The sequence below is a fragment of the Pinus tabuliformis genome, chromosome 1_1 (genome assembly GCF_031772625.1).
Source record: "Pinus tabuliformis cultivar Carrire ecotype Pingquan chromosome 1_1, CPIR1, whole genome shotgun sequence".
NCBI classification, from domain to species: Eukaryota; Viridiplantae; Streptophyta; class Pinopsida; order Pinales; family Pinaceae; genus Pinus; species Pinus tabuliformis.
Genome location: NC_142297.1, coordinates 348,589,301 through 348,617,198, shown reverse-complemented (window position 1 = coordinate 348,617,198; position 27,898 = coordinate 348,589,301). Strand labels below are relative to the sequence as shown.

Here is a 27,898-nt window from a genome sequence, read left to right as displayed (position 1 = left end):
ACTGTGGAGTTAAAGGTGAAGATAAATGAATGAGTCCATGTGAACAACAACCGGGCAACCATATTGATTTGGAAAGGGCTATTTAAGAAATCATTATTCAAATGGGAAATTAAATTAATATGCGAACAACAACCGAGCAACCATATTGATTTGGAAAGGGCTATTTAAGAAACCATTACTGAAATTGAAAATTAAATTAATATGAAGATATTTTGAAAACATGTATTATAATCATTAAAGTCAATTGATTTTGTAAACAAAATATGTTAAAACCCATTGACAATGAAATGGTTGTGAGGAAATAAACTATCAAAATGGCATTGATGTTGAAACATCCCTTTTTTAAGTTTGAAACGGGAAACACAAAGAGTTGGGAGGACATGAACTATCAAAATGGTATTTGATGTTGAAACATCCTTTTTTAAGTGTGAAATGGAAAATACAAATATTGTATTGTAACATCCTTTTTAAAGTTTGAAATGGAAAATACAAAGTGTGTTGTAACATCCTTTTTAAAGATTGAAATGGAAAACACAAATAGTTGTGAGGAAACAAACAATGAAAACGATATTCGATCTTGAAACATATTTTTTCAAGTTTGAAATGGAAAATACAAAGAGTGAATTGTAACAAAAGAGGTTCGAGAAGGAATATAATAGTCTAAAGAACATTGTGCTTGTCATTCCATATTTGAAGTTGTATGAAAACATGGCGGAGGCAGCGAAGGCCTGAAGAAGCAGCAATGGACCTGCAAAATTTATATTTTGTTAGAATTAGTAATATGTAAACTGTTGTAGGGAAAAGTATCCGACTCGGATGACCCTAACCCACTCTAAGGGTGACAGTTCCTTAGCAACAACCGTAAAACAAACTACTGAAGGTTTACTTATTTATGAAAGCAAAAGAGAATGGAGGAAGCACTAACTGTTGCCTTGCGCTTAATGTCGAATCCAAACTCTCCTCTTTGGCCGCTTGCTCCTAGCTCTTTGTTCTTCTGCTCGCCCAGCTGCAATGAGATCCTGCAAAACAACAAAGAAGGAAACTACAAGAGGCATGCAATCATAACTGGTTCATGGATTAGTGTAAACCAAACATGCAATCATCACAATACATAATTGAAACAAGAGCACATAGAAGAACCTCAATAGCTTTTATTAATGAAGAAATAAACGTTCTGAGAGTATTACAACCATTGCAGGCTCCAACCCAGCAACACCTCCCAGCAGAAAGAATTGCTCTTCTTCACCTCTCTCAAACAATCACCCAATAACTCAAGAATGAAACCAACAGCATATCATTACTTTGCACAAAATTCCAGCCTCCCTGAGCTCATAGGAGAGAGCTCAATATATACATGAATTGAGAAAGGATGAGTCAGCTTGCAACTGATGTGTAGCTGCCTTGTGTCCTCTCTCTCTTCAGTTAATCTTTAGATGATCTTCAGTTCTTGAGTCCACTTGGTGAACCTTGCTTCCACTTGGAGAAACAAAGCCTCTGACTCATCACAAGGCGAAATACCTGATCCAAGTGTCATTTTTGGAAGATTCCAAATCAATGACTCACTGTGCCACATGTCCAAACTCGCCCAACGCAGGTGGGCTTTGTTCTACCTGCTTTGCAACGCAGGTACACCATGGAGCAGTTGTGTTTCAGCGCAGAAGCCTAGTGGAGCACCTGCTTTGATTTCAGGATTGCTTGTTTTTGAGTGTTTTCAGGTGGAGAACTGATCTGAGAGCTGTTGGTTTGCTGACCTTGTTCCTCTAGGGGTAGGAACATCATGTTTAGGGAACTTTGGATCCCTTGGATTATTGACAATTCATGCTTGTTGCTGTAAGGCACAAAATTGTCTATAACAGATGCCCCCTAAAGTATGAGGTCGTTTATCGGGTGAAATGCTTTATTGAGAGGATCCGAAGTTCATTCAATCTGCTGAGAAGTGTCCTGTAATAAGATACAATACAATACATTATTTTTCATACATTTTTCATGATCTAGCTGAGGCGGGCATTCCCATGCTCAACTTTATAAATACATTTTGGTACATAGAACAGACGATCGTCTGATTGTAGACTGATAATTCCCTGCCGAATTTATCATCCTTTGAGAAGGATGATCATCTGCTGTAATGATGTACATATCAAATGCCTTTATGTCCTGAATATATATCGCAGCCCGGATGGATGAATAGATCTGGGGTCTTCAATCTCTTCCGATCTTCACTCGATGTACAAGTTGATCCATGTGAGAATTTCTTGAAGTCGAACATGGAAAGACATCGCTTGATTACCGGTCAATGATGTAAACCATTAACAAGCGCGAGAGGAATCACCGATAAGGATGATGACCCTCGAGGTACGGCAGTACAACCTACATGGTGGGAATAAAGGACTTGGCGTCGACCACCATGCAAAATCTTCTGGTCGAAGGTCATTGATGTATACCTGTCGCCGGAAGTGAGAAACTTGCCATTGAGGCATGCAAGCTTCAAAGTACTGAGGGGGGTGTTCCTAGATCAACTCCTTGGATAATGAGCTGATGTCGACAAGGAGCGATCCGTCAAAGGAGGGCCTTAATGAATCCCACATCAGTGACACGGAACGGAGCTAGTGATTGTGATGAGGTGAAAACAAACTGTGATGTATGATTCAGGGTGGCGGTCATGAAGTGGATGAAGGATAATGTATGGCAGTGGGTGGAACACGGTTGACTCTTTACAGAACCACATCTCTTGAACATATAACGACACTGATGTGATGGATTGGTAGCATTACCCCAATTGTGGATGGTGTGGCGAGGACCATGGTTCTGCGACCGGTGAATGAAACAACCCAACCCGATGCGGTACGGAGGACAAAGTGTCATGTTCAAGAGCGACTTGCTACCATTAATGCTGTGAGGTTCTCCCAATTTTTCCCCAGTCATTGCTGACCAGTACCTCTTTATTTTTGTCAAGCTTGAGGAGGATAACATATGCTTGTTCTATAACCTGCCCTTCGGGCAAGCCCATCGCTATGTTTTAACGAGCCTAGCGATAGGGAAACTCGTTCTCGTCTAAAGACAAGTTTGTCGCTATTTAATCATTTTAACGAGTCTAACGACAAAGAAAACTCGGTTCTTTACATTTTTAGAGAGTCTGAAAAGGTACGAAAAGTTAACTCCAAAATTCCTTTTTCGTCTTCTAATCCCTTAAGTCCGAAAAAGTATAAAACAATACAGAAGGGATGAATTTTCGATTTCTTTAACGAGCCGAACAAAACAAGCGCTCGATCTTTTTGTGCAATAATGCCTCAGGTCCAAAAAGATTAAAATCTAGAGGAGGGATAGCTTTTCGGTCACTTTAACGAGCTGGAAGGCCAAAACTCGGCAAACTTTTCATATTTTACGAGTCAGTGAAAAGAGCTCAAAGAAGACTCGTCTTTTGAGGAACGAGTGATGAACAGGGATAGCAGCAGATTCCAGGTACAGGTTGGAATTCTCCAATCACGGCAGTGTCACAAGGATGGCTAAGTGAAATCACTCTTCGCAGCTGTTCCTCAAAATGGGTAAACAAACATATGGAAGCGAACGATTGGCCAAATGAACGGATGGAGGTGATGGCATATAAACACGACCAAGGGCTTCTAATATGGCTTTCAAAGGTTACATTTCTCGAGGTTGTTTACCGGTTCATTTTTTCTGGATGAGCTTGAACTGCTAGGGAAAGATTGCTCACAAATTATGTTTATTTTTTAACGAGCATGAACTCTACACAAAAACTGCTCGATTCTTGCATTTATTTTTTAACGAGCATGAACATTGCTAAAACTGCTCGATGATATGTTTGCATGCCCCCAGCATAATAACGCAAATCGAGGTGCATGCCCCCCAAGCTTCATTGCATTCAACTTTGTTGGTTGGAATGAAGATTTACCATTGAGATCTGGAAAGGGGATCGTTTCATTTTTTAATGAGGTTGACATAGTAAAAGAACTATCCTCATTGCCCGGTGTATTTACAGTACTCGATAGAAAATCGAAAACTGAAGGATGATAAAGGTTATTTTGAGTATCTTCCCCACAATCCGGGAGAAGGGAACGATGGTGGGAATCATTCCATGGTGCCCCATCAATTACCATTGATTGGACTATTCCTTTGTCGGTTCCATGCACTCGCGACCAAGGACTTAAAGGGGTGCGATATTCTCTAGACCTATCTATCCAAACGCTTGATGAGCGTTGATTTGGGGTTGCCCCCCAGGCCAAGAAAATTGATTGCTACAATATTTCCATTGGGCTTGGGGATAAAACCTTTGCATGATCCATGCTGATATCGTTTTCTGACATCTTTTGTGCGGAAGATATCATATTGCAGGTTCCTACTGTCGCCACTTCTCCCACAATGAACGTTGGCGGAAGGGTGAAAGTTCCCATTAATGTAGGATCTTTTAGTAGGCCTACTCCGATATTTTGAAACGAATGGTCGCTTCCATGGATCAGGGGAACGCTTCCTGTAACTTGTGAACCATTAGGGAGGAAGTTTTGTTGATCGACGACCGTAATCCCTCCTTCAAAGGGGAATGCGATCTTCCTAAAATAAGTCGACACAACAGCTTCCATGGCATAAATCCATGGTCTTCCCAGTAGGATGCTATAGTCAAGATTGCCATCGATGACTTCAACATCTATTTCTACTGTTTTGCCCCCTAGTTCAACTTTCAGGTTACTAAGGATACCGTAAGGGGTATATATCCTCCCGTCGAATGCTTTTAATGTTGTCGATGATCGCGACAAGGTTGGAGATCCTAAAGTTTTCCAGCAACTCATCGACATAATACATGTCGATGCTCCCTCATCGATAATCGTTCTATGAACTGTTTTGTTGAGGGCTTTCACTTGGACGAGGAAAGCTAATTGAGCCGGCAACGGAGGATCATACCCTTTGTGATCAAAGGATACCAGATTGGAATCTTTAGGATCCACCCCACCAATTGCTGATAACAATGCCTGCCTTTGGGATGGGCAATGCTATAATACCTCAAGAGTCGACATAGCAGATGGCGATTGCGCCAAATCTTCTACTATGTTGTAATGTTGTGACGCTCTGGCACGAGGATTGAATGTCGACTTGTGTACTACTCCCTTTGGCGGTTTTATTGTTAATTCATGTGTGATGGGGGGTACAACTTCTGCCGAAGTTGTCGTCGAACTGCTAGGTTGATCTGTCCCTTTATCGCTCAACACCTGTGGATTCCCATAATCTTTGCTCCTTGTCGAAATCAAAGCATCATTTTGCTGTTTCGAAATCGACAACATAAGTACTTGGGACGGGGAAGCGTTTCCACTATCAACCAGATTTTGACCTGGGTTAGGAAATTGATCACTTGACACAGTTGAAGTATGAGGACTTTTAAAGAACCTCTTTAGCTCAGCTTTGAATGGGATATCCTTAGTGTAGTGATCTTTGTCATCGCATATTTGACACGGAAACCGTTTCCTATTCCCAGGAGGGTTTGAAGAATTTTTCTTAGGGGATGACCCACCTTGTTTATTCTTCCTCCCTTTGTTTTGATTCTTCTTGCTTCCTGGTTGATTGGTTTCTTTGCCTCTATCTGTCGATACGGCATTTACTTCCGAAGCAAGAACTTCTTCATGCGCATTTTGATTCGAATCCTTACGGGCCTTCTTTTGATTGGTCCTTTTTGGATTCGTGTTTGCCGTGCCAATCACGCCATCGCCGGCATGAGAGTCACTGTTTGATTTAGGAGGAGGAGGGATTGAAAACTCTGGTCTAGGGGCGTCTGGTATTTTGTCATAGAGCGTGCCGGACTGAGTATATACTAAATCCAAGTATTGTGCACGAGCGATAACCTGCTCTTCTGTTACGACTCCTCCCTTTGCTACATCTTCCGTTATAGCCGGAAGTAATGACTTTATAAACCACTCAGCTAAAAGCTGATCAGGAACGTATGTTTTAACCATTCTTCGTCGACGTCGCCACTCATGTATATGATATGATATATGAGTTGCGGTTGTCTGTTTGAAGTTAGTCAATATCTCTGTTCCCGTTTCGTACCTTATTGGTAATTGAAAGTGGGTCAAGAATGTTGTGGCAAGGGAGCCAAAATTGTCGAACGGAGCTCTAGGCAATTCTATATACCATTTTGCCGCTGGACCTGTCAATGTCCTCTGAAAGAGGCGAAGCCTTATCGAATCGTCATTCAAAGTGTTCGACGAACACCATAGATGAAATGTCATCACATGATTCGACGGGTCTTCACTTGGATTTCCATTGAATTTAGGAATGTCGGATGGAAGTTTGTGCGGAATCACTGGCCACCAAGGGGCGTAAGCAATTGGATCGTTTGTTAACCGATGTAAATCAGGCAACTCTAAAGTTGCCACGAATGGTAACTGCTGGTTCAAGTTAGGTGAAGCGTAACCAGGATACGATGGAATCGCCTGAACAGTCGGTCTTTGCATACCAGCATAATGGAGTTGATGTTGGTATGATGAATACGGTTGATGGACTTGACCACTATAAAGTGGTTGATTTTGACCATTTTGAATATATGGTTGTCCAGTATTCGCAAATATTTGCTGTTCAGAACCTTGGTACACTTGTTGGAATTGCGGTTGTTGGTATTGCATTATCCACGGTTGCGACACCATGGGTTGTTGCGCTACACTAACCATTGGACCAAGATGTGGGGTAGTTGTACCCAACTGTACTTGTGTTGTCCCACCAGTAGGTGATTGTGGTTGGGTTGCAGGGTCAAGGGGCTGTTGCATGAGAACCTGAGCAATCTGAGGTTGACATACAACAGGCATTGTTTGAACTTGCGACACGGTCACAATAGCCGGTGTAGTTGGGATGTTTGTCACAGGTACACACTGTTGCATAGAATATACAACTCTCGGTGGCTGGGATAGCACAGGTACCCAACTACTCGTTGCAATTCTGCCATAACTTGAATAAGGTTGAGAGCTCCCGTATGGGTACTGCCCCCCATACGGTAGCAACCCAGAACTCAAGGCAACTGCCTGCCTTGGAGGACTGGATGGCCTAATTAGATTCCCAAAAGGGTCAATTTGATGAGCCTCACCATGAGAGTTACCAGACATTACTCCGGAACAAACAGGAACAGACCATACTGTCGAGATAGTCTCTTGATGGACTCCTTCTAGCGACTGCGAGCTAGTTGGGACAGATGGTATGCCGGCGAACATTGTTGGATTTGCAGCAGGTAATTCTGTCGTCGCCGTGTCATTCGACACAGTCCTAGATGTCGACGGTTGTTCAGTCATTTTTAGTCTATCCAATTGATCACCTAGTGATTCTACAGGAACTTCCACTAGTGATGGACAAACTTCTGTTGTAGCAAGAAATAGAGTGACCCCTACTCCAAATTGAATAGGAGTGGATACTTGCGGTTCCTCTATAATTTCCTCTATCGCAATCAGACCAGGTGGAAGAGGAAGAACGTCAGGTCCGTAAAAGATTTCCGGTGCCGAAGAAGGGGTTGTATCGACCGCGACGGATGTTTGAGGAACAAAACTCTCTCGACCGGTTACAGATGGAACTAGTTCAGTCATACAAGTATTTGCCCCCAGACTAGGATCAATATTACTGTCCCTCTATGGCGATTGAACTTCTTCTATTGAGGCAGGGTTTCCGGAAATGTTTGGAGTGACCAGAATCTCAGATGTTGTTGGAACGCTTGTTCTAACTTTTACAGGAGATTTTGAACTGGTTCGACGAGCTCGCTTTGTCCGGATTGTTTTCGATTCCGGAGACAAAGACGGTTGACTCGCAAGCCTCCAAGAACGACGGATATTCAATTGAATTTCTTCCACGATTGCGGATTACTCGATCAACTAAAATATAAAGGGGAAAATTTGTGTTTCCGATTTGAATGAATTTTATTAGACGCTTTTAAACATAACTTTGCTTTTTCATGTTTTAAGAGTCGAGAAAAAGCTAAAGATGACTCTAGTCTCCTTCGATGTATTAACGAGCCCGAAGTGACAAATGCTCGGTTGGACCTTTTCATTTATAGAGTTTGAAAAGGGCCAAAAGAAACTGCTCTGGAGATCTAGGCAGAGGGTGTGCCAAACCTTTCGCGAAACCACAGAATACGTTTTACGGTACGGGTGGTCGATCTTCGTGAATGCTGTGTTCACTGCATCGCGATCAGTAGGGCGGCCGACACGGCTTCCTATGGATAAAGGATAATTGCCTATAGGGGTCTCCCAATATATACTCGACGGTACGTGGGAGCACAAGTCCGTATTAGTGCCACCGACTCTCAGGAGGAATCACCCACCTTCGTAGAGATCGACAATCACTATGTTTAACGACGCCGGAACACGTCTCTACCTAGACCTCTAGATGTTTGTGTTATGTTTCAAATGCGCTGTTAGGTTCATTCAGTATATTTTAAGTTGATCTTTTTAAAGTTTTCCTTTAAAGGTTCACCACGAGATGTATATGACAAATTCCTAAATGCAGCCTAAGATGAGAAGCAAGCTTTTTCAAATCTTTTTGACTGATGAAAATCTTAACTACTGAGAGAGAAAGAAGGCAAATTCTTTTCACACAGTTCATACAGCACAAACTAATGCACTTTCTCCTAAATCATCATGCAAACTTTTCAAATGCAAAATGCACAATGCATGTATTTTCTTTTCCCTTTCTTAATGTGGATGGATACAAAAAGAAAGTGGTTATATAACTTTGATTTCGATTTAAAGCGAAAGTAAACAAGTTTTTCCAAAATCAAAAGACACCTTAAGATTCACTTGCTTAATCACTGGAAATACATGAAATCAAACCAAACTAACGAAAGTAAAATGACTAATCAGCTATGGACAACAAACAAGCTAACTCTTTAGACCAACAAAACGCCTAACACAGGTTCAGATCTAAGAGGCCAAAAGCATGACTAGTTTACTTTTCGTTATGGGAAATTGTAAATGAGAAAGAAATACAAAGAACAAGTACAATTTCGTTATATAACAGAGGCAGAAATTATGGCAAGTAATATTGGTTTCAAAACAGGCACAAGGCTGACACCTAGCAGCAAAACTAAGTGAAAACAGGCAAGAGAAAGGAGGAAACCCCAAATGCACTAAGCAAATTTGGGTCAACGCAGGCTCTGCACAGTCAAACTGGCTCTCAGCGCAAGTAGCTAGTTCGGGACCTGCGTTGCAAAGCAGGTAGCCTGTGTACTACCTGCTTTGGAAAACGAGAGTTGCGTTTTCACAGTTTCCGGGTCATAATTTTCTCAAAAATGCACGGTTTTTGCTCAAATCAGAAGCAATCAGTCAAGCACACTTAAAGGGATGATTTAGAAGGTGCAAAGCTATCACTAAGAGCTTACAAGGATCTTTGTAGATCAGCTCTTCAAATCATGAATCTGCTCAGAAAATGAGCAAGAGTAGCTGCCCCTCTACTTCGCTTTTGATATAGTCAAAAGCTTTTCGATTTGGTACTCTTTTGTTCAGGAAATGAATAGCAAAAATACTACAAACACAATCAAACGGATACAATCCCTAGTGGAGTCGCCAGTTTGTTGTAGGGAAAAGTATCCGACTCGGATGACCCTAACCCACTCTAAGGGTGACAGTTCCTTAGCAACAACCGTAAAACAAACTACTGAAGGTTTAATTCTTTATGAAAGCAAAAGAGAATGGAGGAAGCACTAACCGTTGCCTTGCGCTTAATGTCGAATACAAACTCTCCTCTTTGGCTGCTTGCTCCTAGCTCTTTGTTCTTCTGCTCGCCCAGCTGCAATGAGATCCTGCAAAACAACAAAGAAGGAAACTACAAGAGGCATGCAATCATAACTGGTTCATGGAATAGTGTAAACCAAACATGCAATCATCACAATACATAATTGAAACAAGAGCACATAGAAGAACCTCAATAGCTTTTATTAATGAAGAAATAAAGGTTCTGAGAGTATTACAACCATTGCAGGCTCCAACCCAGCAACACCTCCCAGCAGAAAGAATTGCTCTTCTTCACCTCTCTCAAACAATCACCCAATAACTCAAGAATGAAACCAACAACATATCATTACTTTGCACAAAATTCCAGCCTCCCTGAGCTCATAGGAGAGAGCTCAATATATAGATGAATTGAGAAAGGATGAGTCAATTTGCAACTGATGTGTAGCTGCCTTGTGTCCTCTCTCTCTTCAGTTAATCTTTAGATGATCTTCAATTCTTGAGTCCACTTGGTGAACCTTGCTTCCACTTGGAGAAACAAAGCCTCTGACTCATCACAACACGAAATACCTGATCCAAGTGTCATTTTTGGAAGATTCCAAAGCAATGACTCACTGTGCCACATGTCCAAACTCGCCCAACGCAGGTGGGCTTTGTTCTACCTACTTTGCAACGCAGGTACACCATGGAGCAGTTGTGTTTCAGCGCAAAAGCCTAGTGGAGCACCTGCTTTGATTTCAGGATTGCTTGTTTTTGAGTGTTTTTAGGTGGAGAACTGATCTGAGAGCTGTTGGTTTGTTGACCTTGTTCCTCTAGGGGTAGGAACATCATGTTTAGGGAACTTTGGATCCCTTGGATTATTGACAATTCATGCTTGTTTCTGTAAGGCACAAAATTGTCTATAACATAAACCAGTTGCAGAAATGTATTAGTAATACTCTGCAGGTGAGTTGTGTTAAAATGAATCTGGAATGAATGGTAATGAAGTTACCTTTGCTATGGGGATCCATATATTGTTAGTGGAAGATGCATGGTGAATAACGGCATATTGAACACAATTGGAGGTCAATGCAAAGCTGGAGATGCAGTTTTTTTGCTTGCCAATCTACATGTAGTTGTGTAGGTATGTTATTTCTGAGCCCATGTGGCCTGCTGCAAAAGAAAGAAAAGGTAAGAATGAGATGTATAGAAAATATAAAGACATTCTAATATTTTCTTATTTACTAATAATGATTAAAGTTTGTTGTTGTTGAAAGATATGAAAAGTATGTTAATAAAGAGAATGAGGTAAATAAATGGAGGAAACCTTTTGGTGATGTCAAAGTACGGGTTGGAGCAGATTATCTGGAGGCGGCATTGAACGGAGAATTTCCTCCGCGTGTTTTCTGCGAGCAATGTTTTTGTTGTCCTTCATTTTACTGTAACGATCGAAACTGAATGTGGGGTTAATCCGGAGATCTTGCGGAGAAGGCACTCTTGAAATCGCTGTGAATGTGAGACCTTGACGTTCTGTTTTTCCAATGTCAATTGTTGCTTTTGGAAGGGTCATACCTTGAGATTTATGTATGGTTAAATCCCAAGCCATCTTCAGTGGAATTTTTGCACGGCCATTTCTTTTTACTGCTGGAATAGGCAAGTGAGTGGGGTTTCTTTCATCCCAAGGAGGCCCAATGTACTTGGGGAAATCTACGACAACAAATGTTGGAATTTGTGGTGGTGCAGTTGATTCTTTGTAAAAGATGGTTACAATTTTTCCAAGGGAACCATTAACAAGACCGGCTGAAACCGAAAGGTTGGAAGTCAACATAACTTTTTCGCCATTGCATAGCAATAGAATTCGCTCAAGTTGCTCATCTTGAGAGGAAAGACTGGAATATGTGGTGTCATCTTCAGAAATGGATCGTGCGATAGGAGTGTTAAGAGATTTCATCATTTGCTTATTATGGACCGTTGTTTGAGCATTTGTTGGAAATAAATGCATGGAATCATGGAATGAACGTATTTCTTCTTCTGATAAAAAGGAATCTGTGCGCGACATGAGTATGTTGTAGTCATCGATTGTTGGATTTGCATCTCTAATGTTCTGGAGAATGTTCCTGAAAGTAACCTGTGCGATGTCGTCGCCTTGTTGACGAAATATTGTGTCCAATGTGATGACTGTGTTGAAGGTGCTCCACAGTGCGCTTCCGTGGCTCGTCCCTGCATACAGAGGTATGTCTTTGACGGGTGGTAGCTGACCGAGACCACCAACCAATATTATGGAACAACCACCAAAAGGAGTGTTTCTTTGGTGGGGAAATGCCTCGCGAACACGTTCATCAATATGGCTGAGAAGCTTTGGCCCAATGAAGCTCATTTCATCGATCAGTATGTATATTATATGCTTGAGTTCTTCCTGGAATTTTGCAAGAGCACTACCTTCTAACGGCATAAGATCCTTTATAGGAAGGTGCAAATCAGAATGGATTGTCGATGCTTGTATGTTGAAGGCAGCAACCCCTGTAGGGGCGAGGAGCATGATCGGTGAAGGTTCCAGGCTTGCAAGGCTTATGAGCATATCTTTGATGCAATTAATAAGGAGGGATTTTCCCGTACCAGCAGTGCCTTGTATTATCATTCTGAGAGCGGGTAAATAATCCTTCCTAGCAAAATGATTAAAAATAATATTCAGATCTTTTCTTTGCATTGGAGATAATGTAGTAAGGGTCGGCAGGGTATGTTGATGTGTTTGAAGAATGCGGTGGATGGAGTGGCTATTCTCAATGAATTGTATTGCATTATTTTGTAGATCCAATGGGATAGTGGTATGATTCCAGTTATGGGTGTCATCAAAGCCACGAAGACCAAGCATGTCAAGGTCATTTATGAGAAGCTCATTTGTAGGGTGTAATTGGGAAAGTAATTCCCATTCATTTATTTCCATGGCGTCTGCTGGATTGGCTTCATTCATAGTTGAGGTATCATTTGCGACAGATTCAATATCAGATAGTGTGTGGTGTTGATGCCAAGGATTGTAGAATGGGCGAAACGTTTGCCAATTTGTGATGAAATCTGCAGCAGAATCTCCTATATCTTGTACGATACGGCGAAAAGGTTTGTATAGCATAAGCTCAACCCTGCAAAAGTCAGCGTAGCAAGGTTCTGTTGTGGATGGTATGGAGGAGTAGCGTGGTATGACCCGAACAATTGCCTTTGTAGGCCTTTGTTTCCATTTGTTTGTTTTGCGACAAGGATCATATGACCAGGATCTTTCCAACTCTATTAGTGATGTGGACTCTAGGGTAGAAGGGCGTTGGATATATGTATCTATGAAGTGCGGGGATGTAGTGGAGGTGGCGTCCATTTGTGGAAGGCGCATAAGAATTTTTTGGTTTACATTTAAAGAAATGAATGGCCGACTACATAATGTTAACAGTAATTTTTGCAGCATATGGCAGGTTTCTTGGGCTCCAATGTCACGATCAACAAGGGTTTCAGCAAGAAATTTTTGAAATGCGGATGTTGCTGGGTTAGTAATGGGTGAATCAAGGACAATTCTACGTAGCATGTCGCGGAAGCTTTCAGATTTTTTTTCAGCTTTGGATGCATATTTGGCGATATATTTTTGTACAGCGTGTATGGAGAGTACTGGTTGGCAGTCAACATTTGCACGCCAAATAGATAGGATGGTAGGGTTATGGCTATTGAGTCGATCGTCGTTCCGAGCAGGGGTGTATGTTTTTTGGCCATTGGAATCAATGAATAAGGCCGATTTTGGATGTAATTCCCACGATGCTTTATAACGACATTGGAGTGAGGATCCATTTTTTCTTAGGCACGTGCTTTCTGAGCATTTTGTGTGACGTTCAACACAATTGACGAGTTGTTCATAGTCACTGAAAGGATTGGTTCTGAAGATTTGCGGTGTGGACAACAGGCAAGGGTCTTCGGGATTTGTCCAAGCATTTGGTTGGTTTGAATTCGAAGGAGCACGAGGGTTCCAAGCGGAAATATATTTGTCGAAGAACTGCCTTGCAATATCGACTGCTTCTGTGTCTTCCCAGTTGAGATTCCCCATATCAGGTGCATTTTCTATCCAAAGGAAACCATGGATGTGCGCAGATCCCCTATGTTGCCATTCATACCTAACAAGAATGCGTTTTTGTAAGATAATTTTGCAATAGGTGAGGAATGATGTTTAGAGTTCTTGGAGGAAAAAAAATGCGGTAGAATGCGTACCTGTACCAGTAATCTTTTGTATTCAGGTGTTTCTCCAAGATAATCTCACGAAATGCTGTGAATCTATGGTGCATATATAGCGATGTTAAATGTGGGTTAGAGATAATTTTATCATTTCTCCACTTTTGTTGTTTTCCAATATCAGTAGGAAGACATCCGGGCATGACTGCATGAAGATCAGGCCATTTTGTATCAGCTGCACTTAATGTGAAGAAGAATGTCGGGCAACCGAGTTGAGATATCATGTCCATTAGTTCATTTTTAGCTTTGTGCCAAAATGACCTTGTTCCACGTAAAGAGCTACCAAATCGCATGAATTGCTCCGCCAATTGCTCATCTGGAAATTGTTCTAGTCGAATGTTCAGATCTCGAATAGATATTGGAAAGTTATCTGTGATGCTTTTTTTCACAAAAATCGACGCTGTTGCTTGACTGCGATGCCGCATCATGAGATTATATATGTAATAACGAAAGCGTGGGTGGCTTCCAAATCTGTTATCGTAGTAACGTATGAGATGAAGTGCATATTCATGTAACTGCACTGCTTTCATTCTTGGCTGATTTGGCATTGCAGCGCCTGTCAGGAAAAGGGCGGGGAAATCCATAGAGAGTAGACCTTCTGTGTTGTATTCATTGACTGGCGATAAACCAATTGTTGGCCACTCAATTGTAGTATCAGATTGGTGGTTGCAAGCATGCAAATAATGGCGTATTTCTTGAATTTCTGTATTTCTATTGGGTATGATGGGTACGAACGATGATGTTTGGGCAGCGGATGGGTCTGCGAAATCTTCGGTGAGCTCATGGGGTGGTTCAAGTGGAAGGCGAACAGTGGTTTATGTAGTATTGGAATGGTGAAGGGAGGAGGAGACATCGGTGGGGATTGCTGGTAAGGATGCCAGTGCATTGGAATCAATACAAACATTCTTATAGTATGGGTCATTAGCCAATTTGTATTCCAATGAAGCGAGAACGCGATGTCTACTGACAATGAAATCATAAGCCTTATGGTCATTACTATGACGCGTGACAATTAGGATGTCCAAGTGCTCAACACGTCGTGGCAACATGTTTGCGATTTTTGTTATGTCTTGAGGAAAACAAATTGTGTGGCCACTGTATTTATACTGGCCACCACGTGCATGTGTTACCTGCAATATAGGGTTAACCCTAGCAATGAGCATTTCTTCTATTTGCGAAAGAGACGTAAGAGCAGCTGGTTGAGGGCCAGGGTCCATGTTGTTTGATAATGAGAAGCGATGACCCTTTGTTTCAGAGGCGCATCTAGAGCAGCAATCCATGTGGTTGGAATTGCGGATATGTATTCCAGGATATGATTCAAGACAAATGGAGCATGGGCATTTACGTGGAAGTTTATCAAGCTTTGAACGGAAATCTCGATGTGCTTGATCGGTATAAACGTTGCTGAAAGCATGTGCAAAGGAGGGGTTAGGGCAATGAGGCATGGATGTATTTGTTTGAGAGGTTTGCTGAGAAGATAAAGAGCCTGATAATTGCAAGGGAGGATTGTTTTCAGGGTGGGGCATTTCAGACGAGGAAGGTTGGTCACCCTTTTGTTTTTTGTGTTTTTGACATTCTATGATGTTTTTTTTTGCTTGGTAAAGCTCACGGTGCCATGCATTTATTCGTTCTTTATTTGTTGCATAGTATCTTCGAGCACGTTCATTATTAGAAGAAGAAGCCATTCGCAAAATTTATGGTACCTATAAGCAAGGGAGGGGAAAACAAGAATGTTATTTAGAGACAACAACCACGTTATTGTATGAAAGCGAAAGAAGGGTAAAAAATGCAAGCGAAAGCGAAAGAAGGGGAAAAAAATCTAAGTTCTGAATAGTGCCATGTGAATTTTTTTATTTGAGAAATGTTTTTGAAAGAACGTATTAGTATTTTTGCTGCATACATGTAGGTAGTTTCATGTGTAAAGTTGATAAAAGGAAAAAAAAAATGTGATTTTTTCTACTAACATAATGCTAGATACAATGGAGAACAAATATTTATTTCAATGGTATATAAGAAATTTTCATAAGAAGACATGCAACAATATATCTTGTAAAGTTGTATTTATAAAATTGGACAATAGGAATTGCCAAAAAGCAAGGAACACATTCTGCAATATTTATTTACAATGTCGAGATGCTCTGAATTTCTCGAAGGATGTTTTTGCATTCTGTCGTGAAATGCAGTTTTTCTTCTTTTATGATAACGCATTTCAATCGTGGGACTTCTTTAAAAGTTTCTGTCTTCACCGAAAGTGTGAAGATATGATCTGTCCATAGAGCTCTAGAGACAATTTCCTTGATTAGTTATGGATCTGAAGATAATAGATAGAAGTCTTTGGCATTATTTCCAAGAATTGTAGAGCCCGCGTCTTCGAAAGCAATAGTTGAAGCCAATTCACCAGTGTGATCTTGTATGTCGATTTTCAATAAGTATCTGTAATCACAGTCGCTTACTTCAGCGTTGCACTTTGGACAGAACCACACCCCTGTATTTTGTGGAATAAGTTTTTTCATGCATTTTTTCCCACCAACAATCGACGGGCAAGAAATGTAGTAAAAACTATCCAGACCAATTTTTGTTATTGTGCCCTTTAATTGGAAAAATGTTGGTTTCTCTAAGGAATCCATACTGTAAATGTCAGCAATTGTTATTTTTTTTTGTTGGGGGCAAAAAGGAGATCTTGTTGTCAAATATGTTGAAGCAGCAGTCGAGCCTTCTTTTTTAAACCACGACTTTAGCGTATGGGCCTCTTCAATGTCAAGATCTACAAGAACAATGGATCTCGTTGTAGTGCCGATATTTTTCCCATTAAATTCTCCAACACGTGCAGATTTGATTGCAATGATGGGGTTATTGCCTGTAGCACATAGGGAGGAGATTTCCTGTGAAAAGGCTTTAAAATTATCGCCCCAAAATATTGCATCTATGCTATACCCTGACATGTCTTGAAGCTGTACTGTTTGTTTATTGACTTCAGAGCCATCTCTTCTACGTATAGTGCATACACTGGAAATGTCTGTGACAACACCCAAAATATCAACAATGGAGTTGACGTTTGTTGTTCTGATATCATCAATTGATTTTATACTGAATTGCACTGCTGGATTATGTTTTTTTTCACTGGCAACATGTTCTATGGTAGATGTTGCATTCAAAAAAATTTCCCAGTCATTGTTCAAGTGGTTGTATTGCTTATTAGCCATTTTCACATTCCCTTTAGAAACAATGTAGACATTTCCATTTTGGATTTTGTCGAAGAAATAATCTGCGACATTGTTGAAACATGTAATATGTATTTCTCCACCCTCTGTATCGAACAGGTCAAAGCCAAACACTTTACCGGGTCCGTATTGATTCTGAAATTGTCGAAGAGCTGTTTTCCTTTGGACGTATCCTTTTATGCACTAGTTTGAGTGGTAAGGGTTTAACGATTTGATGGGAATTTGAACTGGTTGAACGGACGGGGCTGGAGTAGTTGGAAGAGGGCAGGGCCTTTTTGATGGAGGATGTGGATCCGATGAGGATGGAGAGTTTTCATCAGATGTGATGGGGATACTCATAGTTTTTGGATTGCCAATTAAGGGTGAAAATGAAGTAGATATTTCAAAGTCTAATAGCTTTATAGACCTACACGACAAATGAGAGTCAAAGGAATAACTGTTAGAAGTGGTTGTGTTATAAGTAAAAGAATGTTAAATTTGAAATAAGAAATTTATAACAAACTTACGTTGAAGGACCAATAGCTGAGGTAGTCCAACTTCTAACATTTATAATAGAACCCTTTTGTAGCAAGCCTGTTGCTACGAGATCATTGAAATCTTTTGGAAGCATGATGTGTTTCTTATGTGTTCCGTCTGAAATTGCAGTACGATATCGTGGAGTTGATTTTTGCATTGGTTGTATTGGCTCAAACTCAGCAATTTGCAGGTATGGTTGAATATGAGTTGATCCAGATAACATTGAGGAAATTGCATTTTCAGTGAGGTTTGATGTCATTTTCTGGTACAAAACAAAACACAAAAATGTTGAAAGAAGCATGTTTAGTTTTTTTCTAAATGAGTGGGCATCTAAGCTTATAAACATAATGAAGAAAGATATTTATTACAACATCTTTATACGTTAATTTTTTTTAAGCATACTTCCACGAAGCGCAGAGGAAGGAGAGGGAGAAACAAATGAAATAGAAGGTTTGGGGGTAACTCTAGTATCATCTGGTTGCTGATTTGATTGCCCAAAAATCATGGTGTTTTGAACAAAATAGGTCGAGAAAAGCCATACCAGCAGGCGAAGTGCAAGCCCTGGAAGGGACAATGTAGCCATATGAGGTACACCAACATCTCCCCTAGAGGAAAAGGGAGTAGGGGAAATCCTTAATTGGCGGACACCATTTTGTCAAACTGAGACCAACGAGGGAGCAATGATGTTATTCCGATTTGAATAAATTGTATGACACTTTGACACAACTGTTTTTTCAATTTTTAAGAGACGAGAAAAAGCTAAAGACGATTCTAGTCGCCTTCGATCTGGGCAACTCTAGTATCATCTGGTTGCTGAGTTGATTGATCGAGAATCAAGGTGTTTTGAACGGCAGAGGTCGAGAAAAAGTATATTGGCAGGGCAATTGCAAGCCGTGGAAGGGTCAATGTAGCCATATGAGGTGCACCAACATCTCCCCTAGAGGAAAAGGGAGCAGGATTCCTCCATGGGGAAATCCTTGAATGGTGGACTCCATTTTCTTACCCTAAGACCAACGAGGGAACAGTGAGGTTATTCCGATTTAAATAAATTTTATGACACTTTGACACAAGTTTCTTTTTCATTTTTTAAGAGTCGAGAAAAAGCTAAAGATGACTCTAGTCGCCTACGATTTTTAATGAGCCTGAAGTGACAAGTGCTCAGATGGTCCTTTTCTTTTAAGGAGTCTGAAAAGGAATGAAAGTGACTACTCTGTGAGGTTATTCCGATTTAAATAAATTTTATGACACTTTGACACAATTTGCTTTTTCATTTTTTAAGAGTCGAGAAAAAGCTAAAGATGACTCTAGTCGCCTTCGATTTTTAATGAGCCTGAAGTGACAAGTGCTCAGATGGTCCTTTTCTTTTAAGGAGTCTGAAAAGGAATGAAAGTGACTACTCTGTGAGGTTATTCCGATTTAAATAAATTTTATGACACTTTGACACAATTTGCTTTTTCATTTTTTAAGAGTCGAGAAAAAGCTAAAGATGACTCTAGTCGCCTTCGATTTTTAATGAGCCTGAAGTGACAAGTGCTCAGATGGTCCTTTTCTTTTAAGGAGTCTGAAAAGGAACGAAAGTGACTACTCTGGATATCTAGACAGGGGGATTACCAAACCAATCGCAAAACTGCAGAATACTTTTTATGGTACGACAGTCAATCTTCCCGAATGCTGTGTTCAGTGCATTGCGATCGATAGGGTGGCAGACACGGCTTCCTAAGGATAAAGGATATAGCCTACTGTGGTCTCCCAATATATACTCGACGGTACGTGGGAGCACAAGTCCGTACTGGCACTTGTCATTTCAAAGAGGAGGAATCACCCAACCTATGATGAAAGTGATAGTTACCAGGTTTTACGACGCCGGAACACGTCTCTAGCCTAGACTTCTAAATGGTGTGCGTTAGGTTCCAAAGCGTTTTTATGTTTATTGAAATGTATTTTACAGTTGATCTTTCTTAAGAAGTTTGCCTTTAAGGTTGATCGCGTGATGTAAAGATACAATTCCTAAATATGCAATCTAAGATGATAAACAATCGTTTACTTTATTTTTTTGCAATGAAAAGCCTAGCTACTAAGGAAAGAGAAGCGAAACTGTTTGAACATAGAGCAGAGAGCACACGCAAAGTCCTAAATCAATTACCACATGCATTCTAAATGTAAATGTACATGCATGTATTTGTTTTCCGCTTTCTTAATGTGTGGATGACAAAAAAAATGACAAGTGGAATATAATATCAACACACACTAAAAAACAAGACAGCCACGATGGCACCACTTTGCATTAGTTAAACACAAAGGAATAAAGTTTAAATTATCAAGAAAGCATATATATAACTGAATCATTTCAATCGGAAAATAATTTTGAATGAAATTTATAAGACTCTTTAGTTGCTCAGTGGCTAATTTACAATTGATGGAAGAGGATTTTGTATCATGGCCCATGGATGAAATAGAAATGGAGCAAAAACTCGGAAAGGAGATTAAGGTTGTTACCAGAGATGAAGCAATATAGAAAACGCCCAGAAATGTCCGTCAACGCTGAAAGTTGGATTGCCCAGTGACAAAACAGAGTAGGCCAAGGCAAAGTATTTGTATTTAACATTGTTGTGTGAGTAACCAAAACAAGTTGCACAGTGCTATGCAAATTAATAGTCTTTGCGAGAAGAAAACCCAACATAATCCACACAATCTAATCCTCGCAAGGAAGGTTTTGCAGGGATTTAAAGGCTTTCTTATGCTATAAAATCCTAGGCAAATGTGGGTGCCCCAGCAAATAAAAATGTTTACCATAATACCCACTTACTATTAAGCATTGTCTCCAAAGGAACTTGAACAATATGATAAAAGACTGATCTTTTACTTCTATAATATACATAATGTTAAATATATGAAAAACACTTTCTGCTTGCAAGTAAGACTCTATAGTTGCTGAGTGGCTAATGTACAATTGATGGAAGAGGATTTTCTATCATGGTCCATGGATGAAATATAAATGAAGCAAAAACTCGGAAAGGAGATTAAGGTTGTTACCGGAGTTGAAGCAATACAGAGAACGTCCAGAAATGTCCTTCAACGCTGAAAGTTGAACAGCAACTACAAATTAGTTTGCAACTGCTTCACACATAGTAAAAAATGGATATTGTCAGATAAAGGCAGGGAGAAATTCAATAACAAAACAGAGATTAAACTACGTGCAAGATGATCCGAGAACAAGTAGTTTAATATCATCTTTTAATATAATTTGATGGTTAAAAAAATATGTTGCATCATTCAAAAGTTATCAATTCAAATTTACAGATAGAATATGCATGACTTTGCACACTAAAAATAGAATATGCATAACTTTGCAAACTTAAATAGTGATTTCAGAAGTAAAATATATAAATACATTTTATGAGTCAAATTACTTCCAAAGTTAACAAGATTGGATCTCGTTACAAGAACTTCCAGCCACCTTGTTGTAAGACCTTCATATTTAAAAACATTTTACCCTACTTATACTCTGTAATTGAGAGTATAGCTAGAATATAAGGTTGTACTTCGTTACATGGGATATATATATATGCACATCAAAGCCTGATTGAATAACATGAGAGCATAGTTCAAAACACCAAGTTGAAGCCTAGATTTATATTTAATGTTGCACAAAATTTGGCATAAAGCATAGGATAAACCACTGACAAAGTTAACAAAGCCTGATTGAATAACCTGAGAGCATAGTTCAAAACACCAAGTTGAAGCCTAGATTTATATTTAATGTTGCACAAATTTGCAAATGACAGATATGGTGGAAATTCATATATCTGTATTGTTCAGAGTTTTAAGAAGCACATTTATCTAAGAATCCAGGAACCTGAGGCTCTGGGCTTATGCTATCTTCATCAAGATTGCCGTCCTGCCATTGTACACAGAGATGTTAAGCCTAGCAATATATTGCTTGATTCTGACATGACTGCAAGGGTTGCAGATTTTGGAGTTGCAAAGCTGATTCAAACTGGTTCGGAGGCCATGTCTTCTGTTATTGGCTCCTATGGCTACATTGCTCCAGGTAAAGTAGTTTCAAACTTCAGAACTATAAGTGGTCATTCGTTTTATGGTAACATTAATTTTCTTATCAAAAACCATATACATTCTAACATCTTAGGATATAGCTTGTTCTTGAATGATACTCTGTCCATCCATTTTATGTTACATGATTGTCTCTGATGTGAGCAATTTACTTACAAAGTGTCTAACATCTTAGGTTACTCCATCAATCCATTCTATGTCAACATGGTTGTCTTTGGTGTGAACAATATACTTGCAAAGTGTCTAACATCGTAGGTTATACTTTGTTCTTGAATGATACTCCATCAATCCATTTTATGTTAACATGATTGTCTCTGATGTGAATAATTTACTTACAAAGTGAGTTAGGATGGTCTAAGTGCATTTTTCTTTCAGTTTCATGATTGTTTACCCTAGAAAATCTAAGAATACAAAAGGAGAATCTTGTATTGGTTTTACATCCCTAAAGCATTAAGATTAGCTGAACACAAAAGTAAAAGGGAATCGGTTTTAGCTACTGTTTGGATTTGAAGAAGGAATTCAGAAATATGAGTATTCTCAGATCAGACAACCTTATGGAAAAGGTCTTATTATTTTTATGTATTTGTAAGTTAGTTTGTGTATCAGATTCTCAGTGATTGATGGGTATGGAGTTATGTTTTAGCCCAGCTTAGTTCAAAATCCTAAATTTGCTATAAGGTAGCATTCATTGTTTTCTACATAGCCAATCAAATTCTTACACAGATTTTCTCTTGTAATATATATCTGAAAGTTATATGTTAAACCTAGCACAGACTTGTACTGTTTCATTAATTGAGGATGGTAGCAATCTATTAAGTCCATGAGTCTGGAAGGTTCCCATAGATGTAATTGCCTTCACTGCTATATCTCTTGGATTGATCTATGTTGGATCTTGCAATGATGAAGTGGCTCAGTCAATTATTATTGCCTTGATGGAGAGAAGTGATTCTGAGCTAGGAGAGCCACTTACTCGATTTCTTTGTTTAGGCCTTGGCCTCTTATATCTTGGAAAGCAGGTGAGTGGATTGATTTTGAACAGAGTCCATTAACTGCCATTATATCCTCCAGACATATATTGGTCAATGATTTGTGCTTACTTTGGGAATATGCTGTAAGAAAAAGAAACATAAGATATGCTGATTTTTTTTAAAAAGAGTGAAGAAAGAGGTATATTTAAAGGAAAATTATGAAATATTTTACATGAGATCCCGTCCACACAAACTCCAGAGGAGCTGCTCAATTACCAGCTAATACAGTGATTAAAGGGAAGTGGTCCACAAAATAATTGAAAGGAGATAGGACATAGATGTTTCTGGGAGTGATGACTGATTAGAGATTGCTGATGTTCTCAACTCCTTGGCATTCCCAAAAAAGTGTTAGAAGCTCTATTTAATGCTATATTTGTACTAACATTGAAGGTTGTTACCGTGTTGTTTAGCTAAGAGGTCGTTTTTAGGAATCTTGTTTGTTGCCATCTGTATGATTTTCTAAAGCACTCAACTATACAAACGTATGCAGGGAATTTATAGTTTAGTAACTTCTAGAAAACATACCTTTTGATAGCATTTTGACAAGGAACAAGTAAAACATTCATTTATATAACATACTGTTGCGGATTCCTGGGTGCTATTTTTTCTGCTTTCTGGTATTTCAACTTTTCCAAGGTGGAAAGATCTAGCTAAGAGCATGTAGGTAATGGTTTAAGCTAAAGATTAAATGAGGGTCACGATGCCGTTTCCAATATGTTGAAGAAGATTTATTGCCAATGATGCTATAAGTATTAAAGAAGTGTTTTGCTTGATTTTTGTGAGATGTTATGGCACTAGGTAGTGATGTATGCCTTGCATAATATCTGTGCTAACAAGAATACAGGTTTTCCTCGCTTTTGCTCAAAGTCACGGGCTTTTGACTCTTCTCTTGAAATAAACAGGAAAAAGTTTATGCAACTTTGGAAGTAGCAAAGACATTCAATGAGAAAATATCAAGATATTGTCAAGTTACGCTGGAGTCCTGTGCATATGCAGGGACTGGAAATGTTCTCAAGGTAAGAAATGAATTGGCTGAAATGAGACCTGTTCTAGATGAAGCTATTAAAGCTAAAGAACAGATTACAAGAGATTTGAATGTTATAAGCTGGAGACATGTTCTACAATGGTTGAAAAAGAACAACTTGAGACAGAAGCTATGAGAACAAGGCAGCTGACTGATGAACTTAATGGTCAAATATCTCAACTTAGTGATGAAATGCATGAAATAAAGGCTGAAAAGGTTAAAGCGATGAATGATCTTGATGAATTCAAGGTCTTGGTCAAAAAATTAGAAAATGAGAGAGAAGAGCTATCTGAATATCTTCATGTAGTGAGAGCTGAGCTGGAGCAAATGAAAAAAGAAGTTGATTTCCACCAAAAACATGAAGAAGAAAGGAATCGATTCTCTGAGGAGAATGCCAAACTTTCTGCAGAGCTATATGATTGCAAGGAATATTTATCAAGGAGGCAAGATGAAAAATCAGAACGTGATAAGCAATTGAGAGATATGGTACTTGAGCTTCATAAAGCTACATCAGAAAATATGAATTTTGCAAGCAATGTGTGCAAGCATAGACATATGTTAACAGAGGTAGAGGGTGAATGCTTTCTACCTATCCCTGAGGCAAGATGCGACTCAGCTTTGTTGCAGAGTCAAACAGAACCATTACATGGAGAGTATACTGACCAAGAAACATCATTGGGTGTTCAGAAAACTGATTTTAAAAATTCAACAGTTCATAAGGCAGAAAACATTAAGGAAACCATTCAACCATCTAAATCTATTAATGAATCAGAAATTTCAAATATTGATTTGCAGCTTGCTACTGCTGTGAGTTTTACAGTAAAACAGCTTGCAAAATGTACAATCTTGCAGGTAATGTTTGAATTCCATAGTTTAGAGATTTCAGAAATGCAGAATTCATTTGAAAAACTAAGGAGTTTCTGTGATGCAGGGGGAGAGAGATTCAGCTATACAACAACTTGCTATTATCCATGATCAGCTTAGAAAGTTGGTCCAGCAGCAAGAGAGGATGACTGAGCATAGTGAAGAGCTAGTTGATCGTCTGCGGCATGCAGAGTCCAGTGAAGTTGGAGAAGAAAACATGCAATCTTCTGTGGCATTGGACATCCTGGTCGCTGACTGTAGCAAGTTCATGAAACATTTGCAGAAAGCATTGGATGAAAGATCACAGTTTGAACCCACTATAAGAGAACTTGAGTCTGTTTTGTTTTCAAAGGACCAAGATATTCAAGATATGAATGTTAAGTTAGTTGAGCTATCTCAGAAATGTGCCCAACTTGAAGAGATTAGTGGTAAGTGCACAGTACTGGATGAAAAATGCACTGAAATGGCTTTTCAAGCAGCCCAAAATGAAAATGAAAGAGATTCCTTACATTTGGAGGTAGATGCCCTTAGAAAATCTCTATGAAACAGTGATGTGCTATCATTCACAGAAAATAAACAGTGATATGAAAGCAAGATCCACAACAACCCCAAATCAGTGTCAAGTCAAGTCAGATAAGGTTTGCTTTGATAGCCATTTCATTGACTTCAAAAGGAAACAATCTGTCAAATCCCTATAATGGATGTGCCATTTCAAAACAAAAAGCAATGCTACCAAGGGATTGGAAAAATTTACTCAAGGAGGGCAAGAGATTTGCAAATGTTAAGATATCCCAATTATCGGAGCAGATAGAAAAGTAGGGTCGGTTCTAAAGAACGTATTTTTCTCTAGGTAAACAAATCACCTACAAGACTTTGGGAGAGAATGAAAATCCTCAGCCATGAACATATTGCACTTCTGTTGGATACGTCACTAATGCATAGATTCGATTCTTTGGTTGACCAGGATATTAACATCATAATTCCTACTCAAATTTTGCATGGCAGAATCCTTAAACACTGCATATTTTGCAAATGACAGATATGGTGGAAATTCATATATCTGTATTGTTCAGAGTTTTAAGAAGCACATGTATCTAAGAATCCAGGAACCTGAGTTAAGAGAAACGAGAAGTTTAGGGATCTGTTTTAAAGGTCATTATGCAAGCAAAGAAATCAAAAGCAGGTACCAGGGATATATGAATGACTTTTCAGCTTGTGAAAGTTGAAGAATACCAATTTAATCACTCGGAGGCTGGTCGGGAATTGGCAAAAATCTCATGCTTTCTCTCATTAGAATAGTACTGTTCTCGACATTCAAGCACACACTTTACAAATTTTGTAATTCAAACAGTGAAATAATTCAAACAGCGAAAGTATTTCAGCATCAGGAATTTCAGCACAGAAAAATCAATGCATGATACCGTTGACCGGATAGAGAGTTCGTACCTTGGAGGACTTGGATCATAACTGGATACTTGACAAACCCAGAAAGCATGTAAGCTTATAGAAGAGACAGCTATGTAGTATGAACAGTAGGAAAACGTAAACGAGGAGGGTTTAATAGCTGTGGATCGAACCTTAAATAGCTACTAATCCACTGAATCATGGAGGCCAAATAACTGTCGACAAAGAATCTCTGCGAAGAGTCTCATCGCCACCAGGCAGGCTATGCGAAGGCAGCAGAAGAGTCTTATCGCAGAGTCTCTTTGCCAGCATGCGAAGGCAGCAGAAGAGTCTTATGGCAGAGTCTCTTTGCCAGCAGGCAGTCTATGCGAAGGCAGCAGAAGAGTCTCATGGCCAGCAGGCGAGGTCTGGCTTTTCATGGCCCATTATCATGGGAAAATATCATTTTTTTTATAAATAAAACAGATTAAATGAACGGTCGAAAACACTCCAATCATCTAACACACAAAATCAATGGCTCACGATCGCACACCTCACATTTTAGGGAGATCTTTCTCAGAGGGAATGCCTTACGGCGTAAATATAAATAAAATTAATTTAACTTTATAACCAAATCAAACTTATTAATAATAAATTTCTAAATTTCTAAAAATAATTAATATTGACATGAAGACAAATTTAATGTCGTTTATGAACTCATGTAGTGAAGAAGTTGCAGGGATTAATGTTTCATTATGCAAAGCTTTCAATGAGTAGAGCTTATAATAAAATATTTCATTGTGCAGAGGAAGATTCCTTGGCATAATGAAAGCTCCTCAGAATGAAACATTGACTATGACTAGATCAAATTTGTTTAAAGATACATTTTATCAATTTCTAAAACAAGACTTATGATACAATAAATTATTTCATTGGAGTGGAAAGAAAAATGTCATAATACATTAAACAACTAGTTTTATTTTTTAAAGTGTTGTGAAAAATTTCATATTTCATTTTTCAATAGTTAATACTAAATTAGTATTTGTAATTAATTCACTTCTACATATGGACATTTTCCTTTCTTCAAGAAAAAAAGAATTTAAACAACTCATACTAGACTATGTATATACATATTCCCTCTTAGCTTATATAAAATGCTACTAAAGTTTTAAATATTTAATTAATAATTAAACATTTAACTTGTGGAGAATACACATTTTTTTTGTGATGATAAGCTTGTGGACTGAGAACCATATTGTAGGAGCATGTTTCATTCTGACTAACTTACATTGAAAACTTTCATTAAAAAACTATAAGCCTAAAAATCATAAATCTAAATTTAATTAATTTAACTTTATGTTCAAATCAACTTTATTTAATAATAAATTTTATCCTTTGCACAATTAAATCTTTCATTAGAAAACTATAAAACAAAAATCATGAATACAAATTAAATTAATTTAATTTAATGACAAAATCAAATTGGTTTAACAATAAATTTTATAAATTCTTAGGAAAAATTAATAATATTATGAAAGTTATCCATGAGGTCTTGGATAAAAGGTGATTCGGTGCGTTGTTAAGGGACTCCTAGATGTTAATTCATAGATTAAATTCTCCACTCTATTAGGGGTTCGTAGACATGACCATGATGAAGCCTCACAATTGTAGCACTTACGAAAAAAATTATTATGAAATTAAATTCAGTGTCATTTATGAATGCATGCAAGGAAACAAGAGTTGAAGAGAAGCCAAATTTACATTGTGTGGATCTTCATTGTGTGGAGCTGTCGTTGCGAAGAGCTTACAATGAAAACTTTCAATGTGCAAAGGAAGGTTCCTCCT

At 38.9% G+C, this 27,898-nt stretch overlaps 1 long non-coding RNA gene across 1 annotated transcript; it reads right to left on the bottom strand.

The window, feature by feature from the left end:
• Positions 1 to 467: 467 nt before the first annotated feature.
• LOC149213010 (uncharacterized) lies at positions 468 to 26,584 on the bottom strand. The gene is made up of 4 exons (XR_016250291.1): positions 26,117 to 26,584; positions 20,717 to 20,797; positions 10,699 to 10,859; positions 468 to 748 (listed from the first exon to the last, which is right to left on the bottom strand). It is a non-coding gene; the product is annotated as an uncharacterized LOC149213010 (long non-coding RNA).
• Between the last annotated feature and the right edge of the window lie 1,314 nt (positions 26,585 to 27,898).